We start from the raw sequence: 18,334 nt of genomic DNA, 5'->3' as shown, positions 1-18,334 counted from the left end.
CGCTTCAGGGTTGTTCTGGAGACATGTTGCCTGCAGAAAAATGTAAACTTTGTGGGCAAGGGAATGCACTTCCTGCAAGCTCCTGGACATTTAGAGCTGGCGCTTCGGTACTGGCCAGGATAATGATAAAGGTTTTAGAATCCAGGCGTTCTCTTCTTGGTGCTCACACTTCAGAAGCCCCAAGAAGAGGAAAGAGGAGCCAAGGCAAGTTTCTTAATGGAGAATTATAGAGTCAGAAGAACCAGTTCTCAGAGTAAACATCTAGCAATGTCTGACAGCACAAAAAGATAAGGTAAGCCCTAGAAAGGCAGGAGTTCAAGACAGAATTCCAGAGGGCTACGCCAGCCATCCCCTGTTCATAGGACTAGATGTGTTTGAAACACAGTAGTTAGATAGTCTTGGCCATAAGTAATGTTGGGGGGGTCCCAATTTTGAATATATTCTCATGCCCTGAATTCTGTTTGAAAGAATATTTTAAGCTATGTCTTTTCCTGAAAGACATGCAGCTGTTTTGACTGCTTAATTTTCCACCCATCAAGGTGCACCTATGTCAGAAAGTGGCAGAGCCTAGGAATTTTGTTCAAGTTTATTATCTTTATTATACTCCAAAGTTGAGAAGGGGCCTGGGGTATCTAGCTTATGGCCCTTTCTTTAAGGGAGAATTTGGCACAGTATCTCACACAGTAAACAGACCACTACAGCAAGCAAACCAGGTTTTGAATAGCACCCCTGTGGGAAACAAGAGTCAAAGTTGCCTCCCACCCAGCTTTAGCCTCAAACACAGAAAGGCCAGTGACTCGGACTGAATAGAGCTGGAGGATACAGAAGTGGAGTCAGATTGCACCTGAGCTCTCTTCTATCCCAGAAACTTCTTTTGTGGGAAAATACTCCGTGTCCATCCTTCCGAAGCTGTATGTCCTCGTACCAGTTCCCCATGGTGGAACAAGGAGCCCTGATTCTGGTCGTTTAGGGGTCGGGCAGCAGGAGAGCACAGCAGATGGAACAGAAAGGCCGGGAAATCCATGAAGCCGCGGGAGCATCTCGGCGGGCTTCCCAGGGCTTCCCCGGCCGCGTGTGTGTGGTTGCCGCCGGGCCGGGCTTGCAGAGTGTGTCTGTGTGCGAGCCACCAAGAGAGACAGGTGGGTGTGGAGTCCGGACCAAGACCGCGGCGGGAGCCGAGGGAGGATCCTGGCGAGGTGTGGGCGGCTCCCAATCGTCCGCGCCCAGGCCGCGCCCTGGGCACCGGGGGCGCTGTCGCCCGCCAAGCGCACAGCTCCGGCGCCGCGAGGCCGAGCCTGGTGTTTTCCCCGAGGTGCCTGGCCAGCAGTGCATCCCCGCCGCCACCCCTGGGAGCCGCGATTGCCTGGGAGCCGCGGGAGGAGGAGACACGGAGAGGCGGCGGTGGCAGCTCTGCCCGCGGGTGCGCGGAGCGCGGGAGGCGGAGCGCGAGGCTGGGTAGCCGCGGGCGAGTGTGCGCGCCTGGCCGGAGAGCTGCGGAGCGGAGGACCCGCGACCGGAGCGCCCCGCCTGGCCTCTTGCGCGGAGCCAGCGTCGCTGCTGCACAGACACACACCCACCCAGCTCCACCGAGTGCCCCCGAGCACCCGCCGCCCCCGCTGGCCGCCGCCGCGCCTCGGGCAGCGGGATCCAGCGACAAGTCCGGGGTTGGTGCGGCTCTCGGAGAACCTCTTGATTTTTCTCCCTTCACTCCAACCCTCTCTGGTCTGGGCGGTGGCGGCGGCAGGGGGATGGTGGCTCCACGCAGGGAAAGGGGGTGACGATCGAGGAAGATTATTGTTCTTTTTAAAGGATGCCTTCGCTTCTTCCCAATGCGGCTTCTGTGAACCTTCTTACTAGAGACTGCGAACCGGAGTGAGGGATGTAAAGAAGGAAGGAAAGCTTCCAGGAGCTCCAGCTAGCCGGGGAGACCCCCCTCTCAGTGGAGGGGAGGGGGATTTCCAGCGAAACACCATTGGCGAAAGGGACCTTTGCAGGAGAGGAGTCCTCTGAGAGAGCAGGGAATCCCACAGCCTCTTGTGGCACAGGAGCCAGAGCTGCTGGCCGACCGAAGCTGGGTCCGTGGGAGCTAGGTAAGTGGCCCGGGCATTGCTGCTCTCCAGGAGCTCTTCTTTAGAGATGCTTCACTGTGGCAGCCTAGTCAGACTTGAGTTGCTAAAGGAACTGGAAACTGCCATATGGCTCCCAGTGGACTTACAAACAAAGCTGCCTGGGTTGTTAGCCCTGACAGATTACTAAGGAAAGGCTTCTTCCTGGTGGGGAAGACACCAAGTATGAGCCCCTGACAAGCCTGACTTGACCAAAAAGATGAAACTGTTGTGTGTAAGAAAGGAGCCCCGGTTGCCTTCTCTTCCTGATCGCTTGTTGGTGAATGCCACTCTTGCAAGCACACACTTGTCGGACTAGATTTAGGGAGTGTGATATCCCTGTGTATGCACAGTCCTCAGAATACAGAGATACATCTTATTCCTCAGTGGTGAGCGGTCTTGGTTCCTGGGAGCAAGCTAGAACCAGTCTCTAAGGAAAGCGCTCCAAAGCTTTTTCCAATACAATATGTCAAGGAGACTTGGGAGTATAGTTGCCCTGAGTGGCACCGAAAGACACCAATATCTGCTTCATTTGCTCCCGAGACTTAAGGAACCTTTTCAAGATAGTATCTTGCCATCTATTATCCCAGATAAGGAGCATTTATTTGTATCCATTCATAAAAAGAGACAATGTGCATAAACACGCCATATATGCGACGTTTATGACCCCACAAGTGTTTTAACAGTAAAGAATAACACAGATAAGATTAACACTGGGGAATTTTAATATGCACAGCCAGGCGGGGGGGGGGGAATTGCATGCAGGTTTAACACTTCATCCAATCAAGTCATGCAATAATGTCAATATTTTAAATAGCACTTCACATTTCTAATTTTTTCCTATTGATTGGTTGGGGTTTTGTTGACACTCTGATTTTTTTCAAGCCAAACTCAAAAGAAAAGTAAGCATTTTACTGTTATTATTTTCAGATGTCTAGCATTGTATAGGATAGACCTCCCTTTAGATTATTCACCAGTGATAGCACTTTTCATAGAATTAGCAAATAATCAATTTTGGTCAAATGTCTGAAGTTTTACCTGTCAGTGACTCACGGCAAAGAATTCAAAAAGAATAATATGTTAAAATTGTTCATATCGTAAAGTTTTATGGATTTCACCCATTAAGTACATTTGCAAGGTCCATCAATAAATAAAAAAGTGTCCCACAGTTATCTTTTAATATATGAGTAAAACATTTAGAAACCTAGACTAGAGAATTCTTTGTGCTTAAATTAACCAGAACTTTTACGAGTTCAGTCGTTCGGCCCATTGTGCATGTAAACATGTTTTAGTTTGGCTGCTTCAGGTGCTGTTTTCAGTGAGGGGCTTATTTGTGCTTATAAAAACTCCCTGAGAATATAGATGATTCAGTATGGGAATAACTCACTCACTTCCCCTCTGAATGCGGAGGTCACCTCGAAGTGTTTATATTCACACACAAAGCCGCCCCTGTGAGCCTGTTTGTCATGGAGTACCTCTGGGTTCACAGCCATTGCTCATGACAAACAGGGTCCCATCCAGTACACTCTTCTCCTTTCTTGAGCACTCCTCAAACTTTTGGAGAAAGGGATGAGCCACTTGGCAGTTCTCTTTGTGTTCTTTCTCCTCCAATCTTCACCTTTCCCTTCCAGCTTAGTGTCCCCCACTAAGTGTCCCTCTTACACAAACCCCTACTCACAGACTACAGAAAATGACTCTGCTGCCTGCCACTTGACAATTTTGACTGCATGCTGTGTCTCCATCCTCCTGTGCCCACCCACCTTTCCTGAAGAGAGTCAATCTATGCCTCAGTGGGGATTGTTTTTAGGTCCACTTCACCCTTATCCCAAATTAAGTGCTGTAAGTATGATCCTTTGTCCTCTGACTGGTCAGACAGACAGGAGGAAATTATCACTTCATCAGTGCTTTTGACTTGGCTCTTAAAGCATCCTTGCTGACGCCTTTGGTGGTGGTGGGGGCACAACCTGCTCTTCTAAGATGTTCAAGAACAAGATTGCTAGAAAAATGCAGATTGCGGATTCAATCACATTTTTTGGCAACATAAAGGCATATCTGATCAGATTTTTGGTAGACTATCTGAATGTTTAAAAAGGGCTAAGTCTATGGAACACTGAAAAGTAGTTTGCTTCTTGAGAAAAAAAATGTATGACTTTTTTTTTTTTTACTGCTTTTGTACAGAGATCACTGCACCTGTATACATCTTAGGAAAATAGATCATATATCATGTTACAGGCAATCTCGGAAACCCACAAAACATATTTAATTTTATCCCAGTGCCTGTCTTTTCTTTGATTAATTCCTTGAAACTTACAGTCTCTTATTGGCTAGTTACTATGATAAAATTTAAGTGAATGGGAAATTATCTCATATGTATTCTAAGGTAGACAGTGAAGGCTGAGATATTTTATTTATTTCATATTACTCTCTATGGTTTCTTATAGTCACACAGTCATCAAGTAACATTTACACAAAAGCACAATGCTTGCTGATTTCACACGGCCTTCAGAGTGTGCAAAGAAAGCGTGGCTCATATGTAAGATTTTTGAAATTCTGAGTATTTTTTAAGGTAAGATTTTATGGACATATTACTCCCAGGGTGATAAAATAATCTTTACAGAACAGAGCAGCTTTGAGACTTTTTTAGTCACAGACCACAAGTATCTCCAGAGTCATTCTCATATATATATAAATTTTTCTCTCTTCCTTCATAGATATATAGTGTTCCTAGCTCTTTACTAAGGTGTACTCTGTAAGGAAGAAAACCAAGTATGTCAGAAAGGGTCTTTCGATCCATGTGAGCCAAGCCAATACTGTAGTCTCTTTAAAATGCCTTTTCCATAGGCTGAATTAAACTTGATTTTACTCTGCAATTTAATGACATAAAGAGATTAACTACCGTGCTTGTTAATTGGTGTAACGCTTAGTAAGTATAAGAAGATTGCAGGATCAGAATGTAGCACAGGCCTGATGCATGGAAGACAGCCTCTGCCCCCAGCTTTTAAAGCAGAAGGGGAAAGGCAAAAATAAAACTCTTGCATCCTTAGCTTAGGAATCTGTTTCAGTTCAAAATGACATATTTCTTGCATGTAGAAACACATTTCACAATTTCATACTTAATAAGTTAATCAAAACAAACTCATCATCAAGGTTATGAAAATATGTCACAGGCTATGGATTTAGGACTTCTCAGGAAACCCTATCATCAACAACACTAAAATATTATTAAATGTTTCATTTAGACTTACAGAGAACACGAGAATATTTTCATTATAAATCAGAATGTTTATTTTGTCTTCTTTAAATGAACAAAATAATTATGATAGGCCACACTTATTTAAGCTAGGTACTGTCTTAAACATACTGAAAATACTTTTTCAGTCTTACACTCTCCTTATGGGGAAGCCATAACTAATGCCCTTTATATACAAACATGAAAACAAATATTCACAGTTTTTTCCTGCTTAAAGTCACACAGGAAGAAAATAGAGAAGTCTGTCTGAAGTCAGTATTTTGAGTTCAGGAACACTGTGACCCACTTTGATATTAGGGCATATTAAGAAGGGTGGCCCTAGATAGAATTAGGAAGTATGTTTTCATTTCTTGATTCTTCTGAAGCTGTGTATTCTCTCTAAAGAGGGCATGGTTCTAAGGATAAAGGGAGGCTTGGAAAAGACCAAATTGAAGGGCACCTTTATGTTGTCTTAATTCAAGAGAAACTCGTCTCCCACCCCACCCCCATCCACAGTAAATGGTTCACTGTGATTCTAACAGCAGAAAATAGCTTTAAGTTTCAGGTTGACTTTCAGACTGTGGTGGGGGCAGTCCTAAGAAGGCTAACATTGTCAGACATTGCTGTGCTTATAGTGGCCCTTGGAAGTTTGGGGCTAGGTGAGCAGTACTGTGCATAAAGCATTTCCAAGAATGCATGTAAGAGGTTCCATGGTGTTTCAGGCCTTCCATCCTAGTGATGGAGGTCAGACAGAAAGGTTCCTGTCCACACAGTCTAACTCATGTAGCCTGTCTCAGAAGAAGTGACCAGCCTTCCTGAGGAACAGTGCCAAATCTGTCTTCTGGTTTCTGCATGGGCATGCTCACTCCCAAGATACACATACGCTAACAAAATGGAAAGGTATCTGCCACAGGTGACTTGAGCAGTGGGTTTCTCATAGCAGGCCAATTGCATGTCTAAGTTTTGTGAATTATTTTCAATACAACATATCATTACAGGTATTTTAAGTTACATATTCATGCTTCAAAAACTGTTGTATTAAAAATATAATAGTCATTTATCAATATCCTCATCTTTAACTTTGCAAAATATAAACCGTAAATTTGCTGGAAATTGAAGCATAGACTCCCAACAGGCTGTATAGTTCATTCTTATAATGCCTGTTTCTGAACACAGCTAATAACTAGAGTTGTGGGAATACAAACACATTCTACTTTGAAATATTTGTCAAGAGACCTTAAACAATATTTGAGGCAAAGTTCTTTCTAAGTAGCCACTGCTTCTGTTTATGTAGAAAATGCCATCTGGCTTAAGTTTCAAGGATAAAATTATTAAATATTGTTTGCAAGATGCCATAAAATCAAATATTTGGATTCTTCTTCATGATTGATTGACACTTCTGTTTTTCACACAGATGTGTTTCCTAGGCTGGGTGACACAGTACATACAGTTGTTTTTTTAGCTGACAGTTGGCTTGTAGTATAAAAGTTTACTTTAAAACCTACATTTATCCATAAAAAAAGTCTTAAGCGATGTTCAGGTCTGCAGACAAATTTAACAAAGCCTTTTAAATCAATAATATACTTGAAGTACAGTACTGTTAGTAATGAGATCCATGACTATTATCTTTAGCAGTGTTCCTGGGAAATGGTTACTTAAATAATGTGTATTGACCTCTCTGTATGAAACCCTTTGGGGGATACCAAGATTGATACTCTGCTATCCAGGCCCACAAGGATGGGGGTGGGTGCTAGAGAGAACTATGCACAAGGAGCTCTGAGTTCCTTAGATTGGTCTTAGCAAAGCATTGACTAAGTTACCCACGAGTTTATCCTGAGAGCAATGTCTTTAGGATTTTCATCTTCTATCTCATCCTGAGGGTTCTCCTGGTTTTCTCCTCTGTGTAAAGTCCCATGCGAATGGGTGGAAAACATTATGTATTCTCAGACAGAGGCAGAGACATAAATCCCCACAACATACCATACATGATCTTCCTGGGTGACATGGCAATTAGCTGAGTATCTGCATCACAGAAGCATCCAGGGTAAGGAAATGCAGTTTCTTTGAATTGTTCCATATACTTAGAGCCATGATTCTGTCTTCAGTAGGCCAGGTTCCTCCTCTTTCATGGGCAGGATTCTGCAATGCTGCTTTGCCACTGTGAAACGAAATTTATGTGTAACATAATGCATCTGCACATATACTTTAATATCACTTGTAATAGAAAATGCAGGTAAAACGGACAAGACCTGCAGGAGAAACGACAGGTATGGTGATGTGTTTGTTTAGAGATGACAGAAGGAGAACTGCTGAATGTTCAAGTGACCAGAGAAGAGAAGTGGAAACAGAGTAACATTGGATAAGAAAGTAATATTCTCTCTCTCTCTGACAGTGCGGACACTTGTATATTTGCCATTTTAGAACATGAGTGAGATAAATGTTCACTGGGACAACTGTATGCAGTAAACAGATGCAGGTACGCTACAGTAATAAATCAGTTACCCCGGACAGTATCACATAGGGTGATGCAATTTTTCAATGTGGTGAACATGTAGTAGTTATATCTTGTAGTACCTTGGTGATATTCCACATGTAGTAGTTATTTCCTAGAAACCTCCTCTGTAACAACATATTGTGTGCTATAGAACTGGTTTGCACTAACATAGCGAGTGGGGCTTTGCAGATGGAGGTGTCCAGATGTGTGAACATTTGAAGGACAGAAGACAAGGTTTCTACACACATGGCCGAGTTTCTTGTGTTCTGGGTCTGGACAGTTTTGCAGAACTACCTGCAAAGAGACTGTATCTTCATTTTCAGAAACACTCGCTGAGGCTTTCTCTTCCCAGTAGAGGAAGCTACTGAGGTTCTAATGCATGGCTGGCTGATTTGAAAGAGTAAACTCTTAAGGTTTTTATTTTTTTAAAGACTTCTTATTAGTTTGAGAATTTCATACAATGTATTTTAGTCATATTTGCCTCCTCCCCAAATCCCTCCCAGGTCCACCCCTTTTCCTTACCCAGAAACTCAGTTTTCTGTGTTCTTCTTCAACCCATTTATCCAGTTTGTGATATCGATGTACTCTTGGGTGTATGACCATCTACTCTAGGGTGGTTAACTCACCAGGGAGGCATACCCTTAAGGTAGATGGACTATGCTTCTCCCAACAGCTATCAACTCTTCAGAGAGGAGTGAACACTCATGTCTACTTCCCAGTCTCCACGCTGAAGCTGTTCTCTGGCTTGAGCTTGTACATTTGCATGCTTTTACAACCTCTGAGCTCATATTTGCAAATGCCCTGCTGTGTCTGTAAAATGCTATTTCTTATACTCATCTACTACCTCTGGCTCTTGCAAACTTTCTTCTGCTCTTTTTAAAGTGCTTCCTGAACCTTGGAGGGTGAGGAAGTGATACAGATGGGTCATTTAAAGCTGAGTGTTCCACACTCTGTCTCTGCTCTATAACCAGTTGTAGGCCTTATATACTACAACCAGAAGCTTCTCTGATGAGGTTTGAGAGATGCACTAATCTATGTGTAATAAGTCATCAGAGCTCTCAAGCTTTTCTGCAAGAAGGTGAGTTTCTTGGCTGGCTAAGAAATAAGCAAAGTAGACAACAACAAGATCAAAACACGTAGCTTGCTAAACACTCAGACAGGCCAATAGTAGGTACAGTTTGCAAGACTGGCTGGTGGGGGTGATCTGAGCATAGCTGTCAGAGTCTCATCTCCTACGTGGGAGTGTCAGACAAGCCTTCACAGATGAAGTGACATCTAAGCTCTTTTCAAAAAATGAGTCAGCATTCTCCAGGTAGAGAAGGAGGCAGATGGAGCATGGTCTAGGCAGAGGGAACAGCATTTGCAAAGCATGGTCTGGAAAAAAGCTGGCTGGTGATAGGCTTAGTGTTGTAGGAACTTGATGTCAGAGGGGAATGAAGAAAGTGAAGACATCACAATGTTATGTGTCATCCTAAAACTTCAAATTTTATCCCAGAGGACGGGCTATTGGATCATCTGAAATTTAAAAAAAAAAAAAACAAAACAAAAACAAAACAAAAAACAACGCTCTTTGTTTTAGAGACAATGTCTAAACTGGAGTTTGAGGTGGTTGAATTGTAAGAGATAAGATGGATGTCTGGAGACTAGCAAGTGCTTGCAGAATACAGGTAGGATAAGGTCAAGAACCTACTTTTAATAGGGGTGGGCAGAAGGGGAGGAATGTGTAGGTTTCTTCTGTTCCTTGGGGCCAGCTTTGAGTTTCTTTGACAGTAAAGATCCCTCAAAATCTTCCTAGGTCATGTATGTATTTGTTATTCTGTTTTCCACTGCCACAAGGAGCACTACTTCCTTTGTATATTATTTCAACCCATTTTATTTCTTTGCCCAAGTCTCAAATACTCTATCAAATCTCTAATGATTACTGTCCTAGTTAAAATTATTCTTGCTGTGATGAAGCACTATGACTAAAAGCAATTTGGGGAGGAAAGGATTTATTTGACTTATACTTATACATCATTGTTCATCATCAAAGGAAGTCAGGACAGAAACTCAAGCAGGGCGGGAACCTGGATCCAGGAGCTGATGAAGAGGCCATGGAGGACTGGTGTTCCTCAATTACTTCTCATGGTTTGCTCAGCCTGCTTTCTTATTAGAACCCAGGGCCCCAAGCCTGGAGGTGGTACCATCTGCAACTTCCTGGCCATTCTCCATCAATCACTAACTAAGAAATTTTCCTACAGGCTTGCTTACAGCCCATTCTTATGGAGGCATTTCCTCAATTGAGATTCCTTCCTCTCCTGTGGCTCTAGCTTGTGTCAAGTTGGCATAAAACGAGCTAGCACACTTACCTTTGGAATCCTCAACAAAATGGTATTGGGTAGTCAGGGAACTTCACGAATCAGATGTCTACTGACAGGCTCTTGTTACTTTGTCCATTTGGAAGAGCTGGTAAGTATCTGTCATCCAAAACTCCCTGCAAGTTGTTCCTCTTCTTTAGAATTTCTGATATAAGTAAGATGTTGCAGATTTTAGGGTCTTACTTTCAAGACGTTGGCTACACCCCTGTCTCTGTTACAAACTATCAATTCCTTGCCAAGGCCATTACACATAATAAGGAGCAACCACTGTATACTAACTTCTAATAATTTCCTGAGAAATTATAGGTGGATCTTGGAATTTCTACAGTTTTGCTAGAACAAAGCAGAGGCCATAGGCTATGGTGTTCTGTATTCATTTTCTCATTGATGAACATTGTCATAATATTTAGATTTCAGAAAAGGCAGCCCCTCCAGTCATGGGACCAATTTCAATTTCAGATAAGGTAGACAAATGATAATGACTCCAAATAACACTGAATGTAGCTATTTAACATGATATGTATTTCTCTAAAAGTTAAATGAAGAGAATAAGGAGAAGAAAAAGAAAGGGTAAAGAATGAGAGTGTGATCAGAGATAGAAGAGGGGATAGCAATAGGTAGATAGGAAGATAGAGGATAGATAGGTAGATAGACTGATTGATGATAGATAGATAGATAGATAGATAGATAGATAGATAGATAGATAGATAGATAGAAATAGATGAGAGATAGCTAGCCAGTCAGTCTCAACTACTTCTTAAGTTCCTTGACTTAGATATGAGACATTTGGGAGGATACACTTCTAATGAATATTTTGTAGACAATGTCAACCTAGGTGGGTAGGGCTTGAAAACTAAATTCTTGGCTCAATAGGAGCTTCTCAGTGACAAGTCTCTTAAATGAAGGTGAAGCATGAACTTAGATAGACATTTAGCCATCCAGTCTATGGGTTATTTCCTTCAAAATAAATTAGGGAGAAATATGTATGAAGCAAGGTCAATCGCCAGTTAACCCATGATTTGGGTGGCACACCCAATACTCCTGTCTTCTCTTAGGCTCTCTTCCCAGACCTCTGGGACATGTTCCTGTGGGACAAGAATTCCTTCTTTCTCTAAAGCCTCACTATTATAAGACTGTTGTGTAGCAGAGTCTGGCTGGGTGCTTTGGGATAAAGGATGGTAATTATCTCACAGACAAGAAACTGATTCTAACTAAATATTAGATGTCATAGCTCCTGGAATCTATTGTAGCATGTCTCACCACTAGGGCTTTTCTACAGGCTCATATCTCACTGGAGCTCAGACACCAGCCATTTGCTATCTCTTCCTTCCTCCAGATCCTTCCTCCTCTCCATCCAGAGCTGTACCACTGTCCTTTGTCAAGGTGCCAGTGGATGACTCTAGAAATCAGAGGTGGTTTATTATGCAGAAAAATTTAACTCCTGTTTGTCTCACTTTCTCAAGGACACTTGGGTCTAATAGCAGAACAATCTACCATAGGTTCTTTCTTCCTTCCTTCCTTCCTTCCTTCCTTCCTTCCTTCCTTCCTTCCTTCCTTCCTTTCTTTCTTTCTTTCTTTCTTTCTTTCTTTCTTTCTTTCTTTCTTTTTCTGAAACAAAGAAGCAGTTCTTATTGTTTCTCACAGCCTCTCACTTAAAATTATAGGCAGCTTTTAAGAGACTTGAGATCAGCAAATATTTATTAGGCACTTTTCAGACAGGAAGCACTCTGCTAGGTCACGAGGTTAAACAAACTGAGTATTTACATTCATGGGGTTCCTGTCCATCTCCAAGCAAGCATGAGTACTCCGGTCCTCCTTTCCTGCTGACTGTAGTGACCCTGACCTATGTCCAAACCACTGATGCTTCTCTGGGTCATAAACTGGATTGGTAGGAAAGGTGACGATCTGAATGTGGACTGCAGTGTGCTGCACTGGGAGAATAGAGGCACCATGCGACCATTATTTTCCAGAGTGGACCTTAGGACTTAGCTGTCTGTGTCTTGGTACACTGTCTCCTCCTATTTTAACAGTCAATATGAGCATGTCCTACAAGGAGCTAAGAGAGACATGGATTATATGACATCTTGGAAAGATGGGACAGAAGACAAATGGCTATCTTCAGCATAAGACACTACTTGCAGAGTATGGCAGGGTCTCCTGCTAATTGGGGAAGTGGGTGTCAGAGCAGCCAGTGCCCGGGGTTAGACAAATAGGATAAAAATGGCCACGGACTCAGAATGCTGTGCTCAGGAGACTAAGGCTTAGGAGACACATGTCTTTAGTAGGGTTCAGGTTCCATCCAATTTCCTTTATCAGAAAAACCAGTCAGTGGGCCAGCACTAATGAAGGGAGTCAGTAGAGAGCTCCATTTCTTCTGCCATCGCCATGTGACCAACCTGTCTTTCTTAGACTTCCTTACCCATGGGGACTCTTGCTTTTCTTACCATTTCAATTAAATTCAGTACTTTGCATATTTTATGAATACGAAATTTGAGCATGTCCTTCTTAGATTCTTTTCTTGCCTTTTCTTTCTTTTTCCTAACGATAAACTACCAAGCGTGAGCTCTGCCATCTCCTCACACTCGTGTACTCACACTCGTGTACTCCTTACACAAGTCTTACCAAGGACTATGGGGTTCCAGGAACCTAGACAGCCCTACAGTGTGACTGCAGGCCCAGGCCCGGGGTCCAGCACTCTTGAAAATGGAGATGGGCAGTAAATACAGATGCTTAGTGTTTCTAAGACAACCCCCCCCGATTTAATTTAAATTTTTGCTTATTCACTTTACATCTCACTCAGCACCCTCTCACAGTCACCCCTTCCCACGGTCCTTTCCTCATCTCCCATTTTCCTGGGTATCCCCCCACCCTGGCACTTCAAGTCTCTGTGAGGCTAGGCGCTTCCTCTCCCACTGAGGCCAGACAAGGCAGCCCAGCTACTAGAACATACCCCAGGTATAGACAACAAATTTTGGGACAGTCCCTGTTCCAGTTGTTCAAGACCCACATGAAGACCGAGATGCACATCTGCTCCATATGTGCAGGGAGGCCTAGGTCCAGCGCTTGTGTGTTCTCTGGTTGGCAGTTCAGACTCATTTAAAGGACAAAACTTATGTCTGCCTTAAGAACAGAGGTCAGCATCAAAGCAAGAGTTGGATTTACAGGAGAACTCCACAAGGGGATGGGAAGGTTCTATGTCTGTGCTTTCCAGTATGGTGATCACCAGCCACATGAGCTATGGAATACCTGAACTGTGACTTCTGACACTAGTGAATGGAACTTAAAGCTTATCTAAATTCAAGGAGCTATAGTGGCTAGTGGTTGTGCTAGAATATGTGAGTCTAGACTATTATTAGCGTGAGTTAATTAGGAAACCTAAGTTTCAAAAACAGTGTTATTGACTAACAATACTGGCCTTCTTTTACTGCACTTGGATGTGGCGGCCATTTCTGGTACCCAGTGCTTGCTTTGACTCAGATGATCTCCACGGTACCTCCTATGGAAGGGACCTCAGTGATGTGGTTCTTGATTCTAACCATAGGAGTTGCTATTTGGCAGCATTTCCTGCACTCTGTAACATGCACAAAATATAGATACAAACACAGAGTGTTATCTTTTTAAGTATCTAACTCTTATGACCTTAAATGTTTTCTCAAGCCCAGACATTCTGACCAGGTTTTATGTGTTGGGGGAGGGACGGTACCCTCTCCTCTTTTCTCCTGTTCACACTTCCTAAGTTCTGAAGTTACACAAGCATGTCACCGTGCCCTCTAACATGTTCCCTTTCTTTTTCATATTGATTTCTTTTCTCCTCTGCTTATTTATAAAACATGTTTGTCAGTTTAGTTCAGTAGCAAAGAGCAGAACAACAAAATGCAAACCATTTGGTTATTTGGTGCACACACACACACACGCACACACACACACAAACACACACAAACACACACAAACACACACACACACAAATACACACACACAAACACACACACACACACACACAAACACACAGACATGCGCATGCATTTTGAAACATTAAAAGTACCTTGGGTCAGGCTCTTGAATTCTTTTTCCTCTCCTTTCATGTACAATAACGTTCTCCTGACATGACCCTAGAGGAAGAGTGTCATATCTAGAAGGGGGATTATGAACTATGACGGTAAGGTAACATCTAAGAAGGGATTCTATCTTCATCCCTTCATCCTTGCCCTGAAAGGCTCTGAACGAATGGGTCCAGGGGTTTTCATACTGAGTCTTTCCAGTTCATAAAATCATGATTATTAATCAGAACATCATTAAATATTAATTTACTTTTGAGATAAATGTCACTTTAAATTTGGAATCCTGGCTTGTTCTAAATCCAAGGAGGGCATTTTCATTAGGCTTTATGGAAAGAGTGCACCAAAGAAGCTAAGAAGCTAGTAAAAACCCACTTCTTCGACTCACCTCTGGCGTGAGTCATGAGCAGTGAAACACTGGGCTTTCAGCATAATAAATGCAGTGTGCAGTCCTATGCTAGCAGCCAGAGTACAGTACTGTAGTGAGAGCCTCTGTAGACTATTTCATGTAAGCAGCTGCTTTCCTGTTAGGATTTCACATCATTCAGACAGTAATGCTTAATAGGTAGTAGATACTCAATTAATATTTGTCAAATGAATTGACTAATGAACAATACCTCAAAGAATTTAAAAACCAAGCAGCAGCTAAAGTTGTGGCTGCCATAAATAAAGGTGCTATTGGAAAGAGTACCTGGGTTCTTTTACTGCTCTTCACTAGGAACAGTGTGCTTAAATCAAGGGGAGAGCTTACAGCCAACCTCAGTGTAATATCCACAATATCATCTGCATCTGTTCAGCACAGGACACAAGCACGGATCCAAGAGCCACAGCGCTCTATGCAGTGGTCCTACTTGTCTCGACAGCAGAAGCGACTTCGCCCCTTTGTCTCCTTTGAATTTAATGAACGGTGATAGCTGAGTGACACGTTGCTTCGGAAGGAAGAATGGAAATGAGAAAGGGACTGAGCATCTTTTATTTATATTACATGTTCCTTTCCCAGTCTATCACTGAAACAGTAGAGATAATTGAAGCATGTTGAAGCCAGGATCATCAATAATTGTGCTCAGCTGGCTCAGCAGTGTTTGTAGATTCGGCTGTGTATAAATTAGTCACTCTATTCTTGCCTTACACCTTTTCTAACTCACTGTTTACATTTCATAATTATTTGTGGACTCCGAGAGTGCAAGGTGTAAGTGACGGAGCAGCTTTGGCTTCTAGCCCTCGTTCCGAATAGCTCTTGCGGAATGATTTAAGCCCACTGATGTTGTTTCACTTCTAAATTCTTTGACTTTCTAAAATTTTTAACATTAAGAAAACAAAATGTCTTGAGCATATGAATTGAATATTAAGACTGAGCCCGGGGAGAGTGGGTAAACACCTTATTAACAAAATGTGGCCCTGCAGCAGGCAGCTCCTGGGGCTCTGGCCAGCTACAATAGCAGACCCAAGATCAATGAGAGACCTTGTCTCAAAAAATATGGTGGGGGCTGGGCCAAGTTCCACTAACCATTCATTTATCAGATACATGTTATAATGCTCTTTGGATATTAGAAATCATTCCTCAAAAATAAATCTGTACTTAAGAGACAAAGATGTACTTAGATAACTTACTCTGAAGAAGGTGGGGAGCTGACAAGCTTCCCAAGAGGGTTCTAGAAAGATTTGAAGTTGGGTCTCCCATAGTGGAATAATTTCTACTGAAAGTTTAAAAAATATTTTAATAAAATATATTAAATAATATATATTATTAAATTATTAAATATATTAATAATATATTATTAAAGTATATTTCACTTATATAAATACATATATTTAATGATATATTAATAAAAATATTTTTATTTAAAAATATATTGTTTTACTTTTAATAAAAATTACTCCACTGTGGCAGACCCAGCTTAAAATCTTTCCAGAACCCTCTTGGGAAATTTGTCAGCTCCCCAGTTTCCTAAGAGTAAGCACTTCTTTGTCATTTAAATGTAGGTTTATTTTTTAGGAATGTGTATATATATATATATATATATATATATATATGTATATATATATATATTTCACACACAAAGATATATACAGAGACAAATATACAGACACACACACGGAAATATAAGTATACAAGGTATACACACACAGAGACACATATACACATACATACTCATAGACACACAGAGAAACATACATAGAGTCACATACACACAGACACACACAAAGGACTGCACACAGAGATGCATATTTTCAGACATACACACAGACAAATGCACACACAGAGTAATATATTCACATTCACATAACATACACACACTAAGACATGCAGACACATACACAGACACAGAGACACACACAGACAACAATGATAGTGTTGCTTCTGAAAGCCATATGCTATCATCTGTTTAGTGTAAAAGTTTCAAACTGTATTATTACCAATATTACCACCAAACTGCCAATATTACCACCTCTTTCTAAAAGAAAACATGATGTAATAAATATCAATCTCACATGTCAGCTAAATCAAAAGATAGATGTAATAGTACAGAAACTTGGAGAGGGTTGTATCCTTTTCTGTATTGTGCAAGAAGAATTCTACATATTGACACAATCATCTGGAGTTCTATCATTCCCGGAAAACCCTCAACGTCCTATAAAGTTGGAAAATGAACTCTGGATTCAGATAACGCTGGGAGTGGGAGACTTCTGCAACCAACACTTACATTTGCGTCATTTTGTATAGGAAGTTTGCTTTTTCTGAATGTCAATCTGTTAGCAAACAATACTAATACTCATTCCAGCATGGGCTGAAAATAGAACAGAATTAAGTGGAGTCAGCTCAGGGCTGCACAGGATGATCATGGAGGATTTGGGAGATGACGACAATGATAATTATTAGCAAAATTCACACATCAAATGAGATCATAACTTGGGCTCAGTTTCAGATACACTTCCAAGAATATCCCACCTTCTAGGAAATGTAAATTTTCCTTATGGACATTGAGATCTTAAGCTGAAATCAAATCTAAATTAAGTTTCCGAATCTCATTGCCATATTTATTTCACATTCTCATGCTCTCTTGTTGTGAGCCTCAGTGCATGAAGTTTTCTAAGGAGACGCAGCATGCTTTGAGGTTTCACCATCACCAAATCTAGTATACCAGACTTTCCTTGAGGGGAAACACTGGGAAAATGCATCATGTCACATACGCATTGTAACCAGGAAGAGCATCTCTGAGTTGTCACCCTGTAACCACATTCCTCCTTTCATTTACTTTTGAGCAATTTCCCTAGGTATAAAGAATTCCCTATTCTACTGTTCTTGCTGTAATTTTTATTGTTTCTATGCTGCTTTTGAAACTATTTATTTCAAGACTGTATCATCTGGTACTGAACACACAAACTCAAGCTTCAGTCAGTCCATCTGTGGTCCCTAATTTTCACATTTTTAGTCTAGAAACTGTTGATGGGACTTGACAGGTTCATCTTCTAATTCTCACATGCTACCATATTTTCTTAGGTTATGCTAAATTGTTATTGCTGGCAGTAATTAAACACCCCAAGGTTCGTAGGTGTAAGGAGGTCGTCCTGTCCATCTGCCTTCCATCCTTTCAATTAGCTGTTTTCCATTATCGTATAACCCTAGCTTTTGTACAACAGAGACACATGGCAGTTAAGACAGCAGGCAGGCATAAGAAAAGGAATATCTAAACACTGGCATATACAGACGATGCCTAAAAAATGATGCTTAATGATCTGCCCTGAAGAGGAAAATGGACAGAAAACACTATTGTCCAGGGATGGAGACTCAGTAGTGTCTATTCTTCAAGGACCTCATCCCTTTACTAACATGATGATGATGATGATGATAGTAATAGTAATAATACGACCAAGTATTCTGACATTTAAATGCTGTCTGTTAATGTGATTTTCCTTCCATAGTAGAATCAGGAACACATCAACTTTCAGTCAGAAAGACAAAACGAAATGAAGGCTCAAGGCAAACTGAGGAGGATCAGATGAAGAGGGGAGGAGAGGAGGGAAAGAAAGAAAGGAGGATGGAGGGGGCAGACGCAGAAGGGGGAGGAAAGAAGGAAAGGAGGAAGGCAAAG

The 18,334-nt window shown here is 41.8% G+C and overlaps 1 protein-coding gene across 1 annotated transcript in view; it reads left to right on the top strand.

Annotated features, from left to right (window-relative positions):
* Nucleotides 1–1,859: 1,859 nt before the first annotated feature.
* Kcnb2 (potassium voltage-gated channel subfamily B member 2) overlaps nt 1,860–18,334 on the top strand; it is a 405,973-nt gene continuing 389,498 nt past the window's right edge. The window contains exon 1 of the mRNA XM_028770096.1: nt 1,860–2,090. The gene's annotated coding sequence lies outside the window, so the exon portion shown is untranslated. The remainder of the gene's footprint in view (nt 2,091–18,334) is intronic.

Source organism: Grammomys surdaster, unplaced genomic scaffold, assembly GCF_004785775.1.
Source record: "Grammomys surdaster isolate TR1022 unplaced genomic scaffold, NIH_TR_1.0 64, whole genome shotgun sequence".
Lineage (NCBI taxonomy): Eukaryota > Metazoa > Chordata > Mammalia > Rodentia > Muridae > Grammomys > Grammomys surdaster.
Note: the sequence above shows the minus strand (reverse complement) of the source record. Positions and strands in the feature narration are given on the sequence as shown.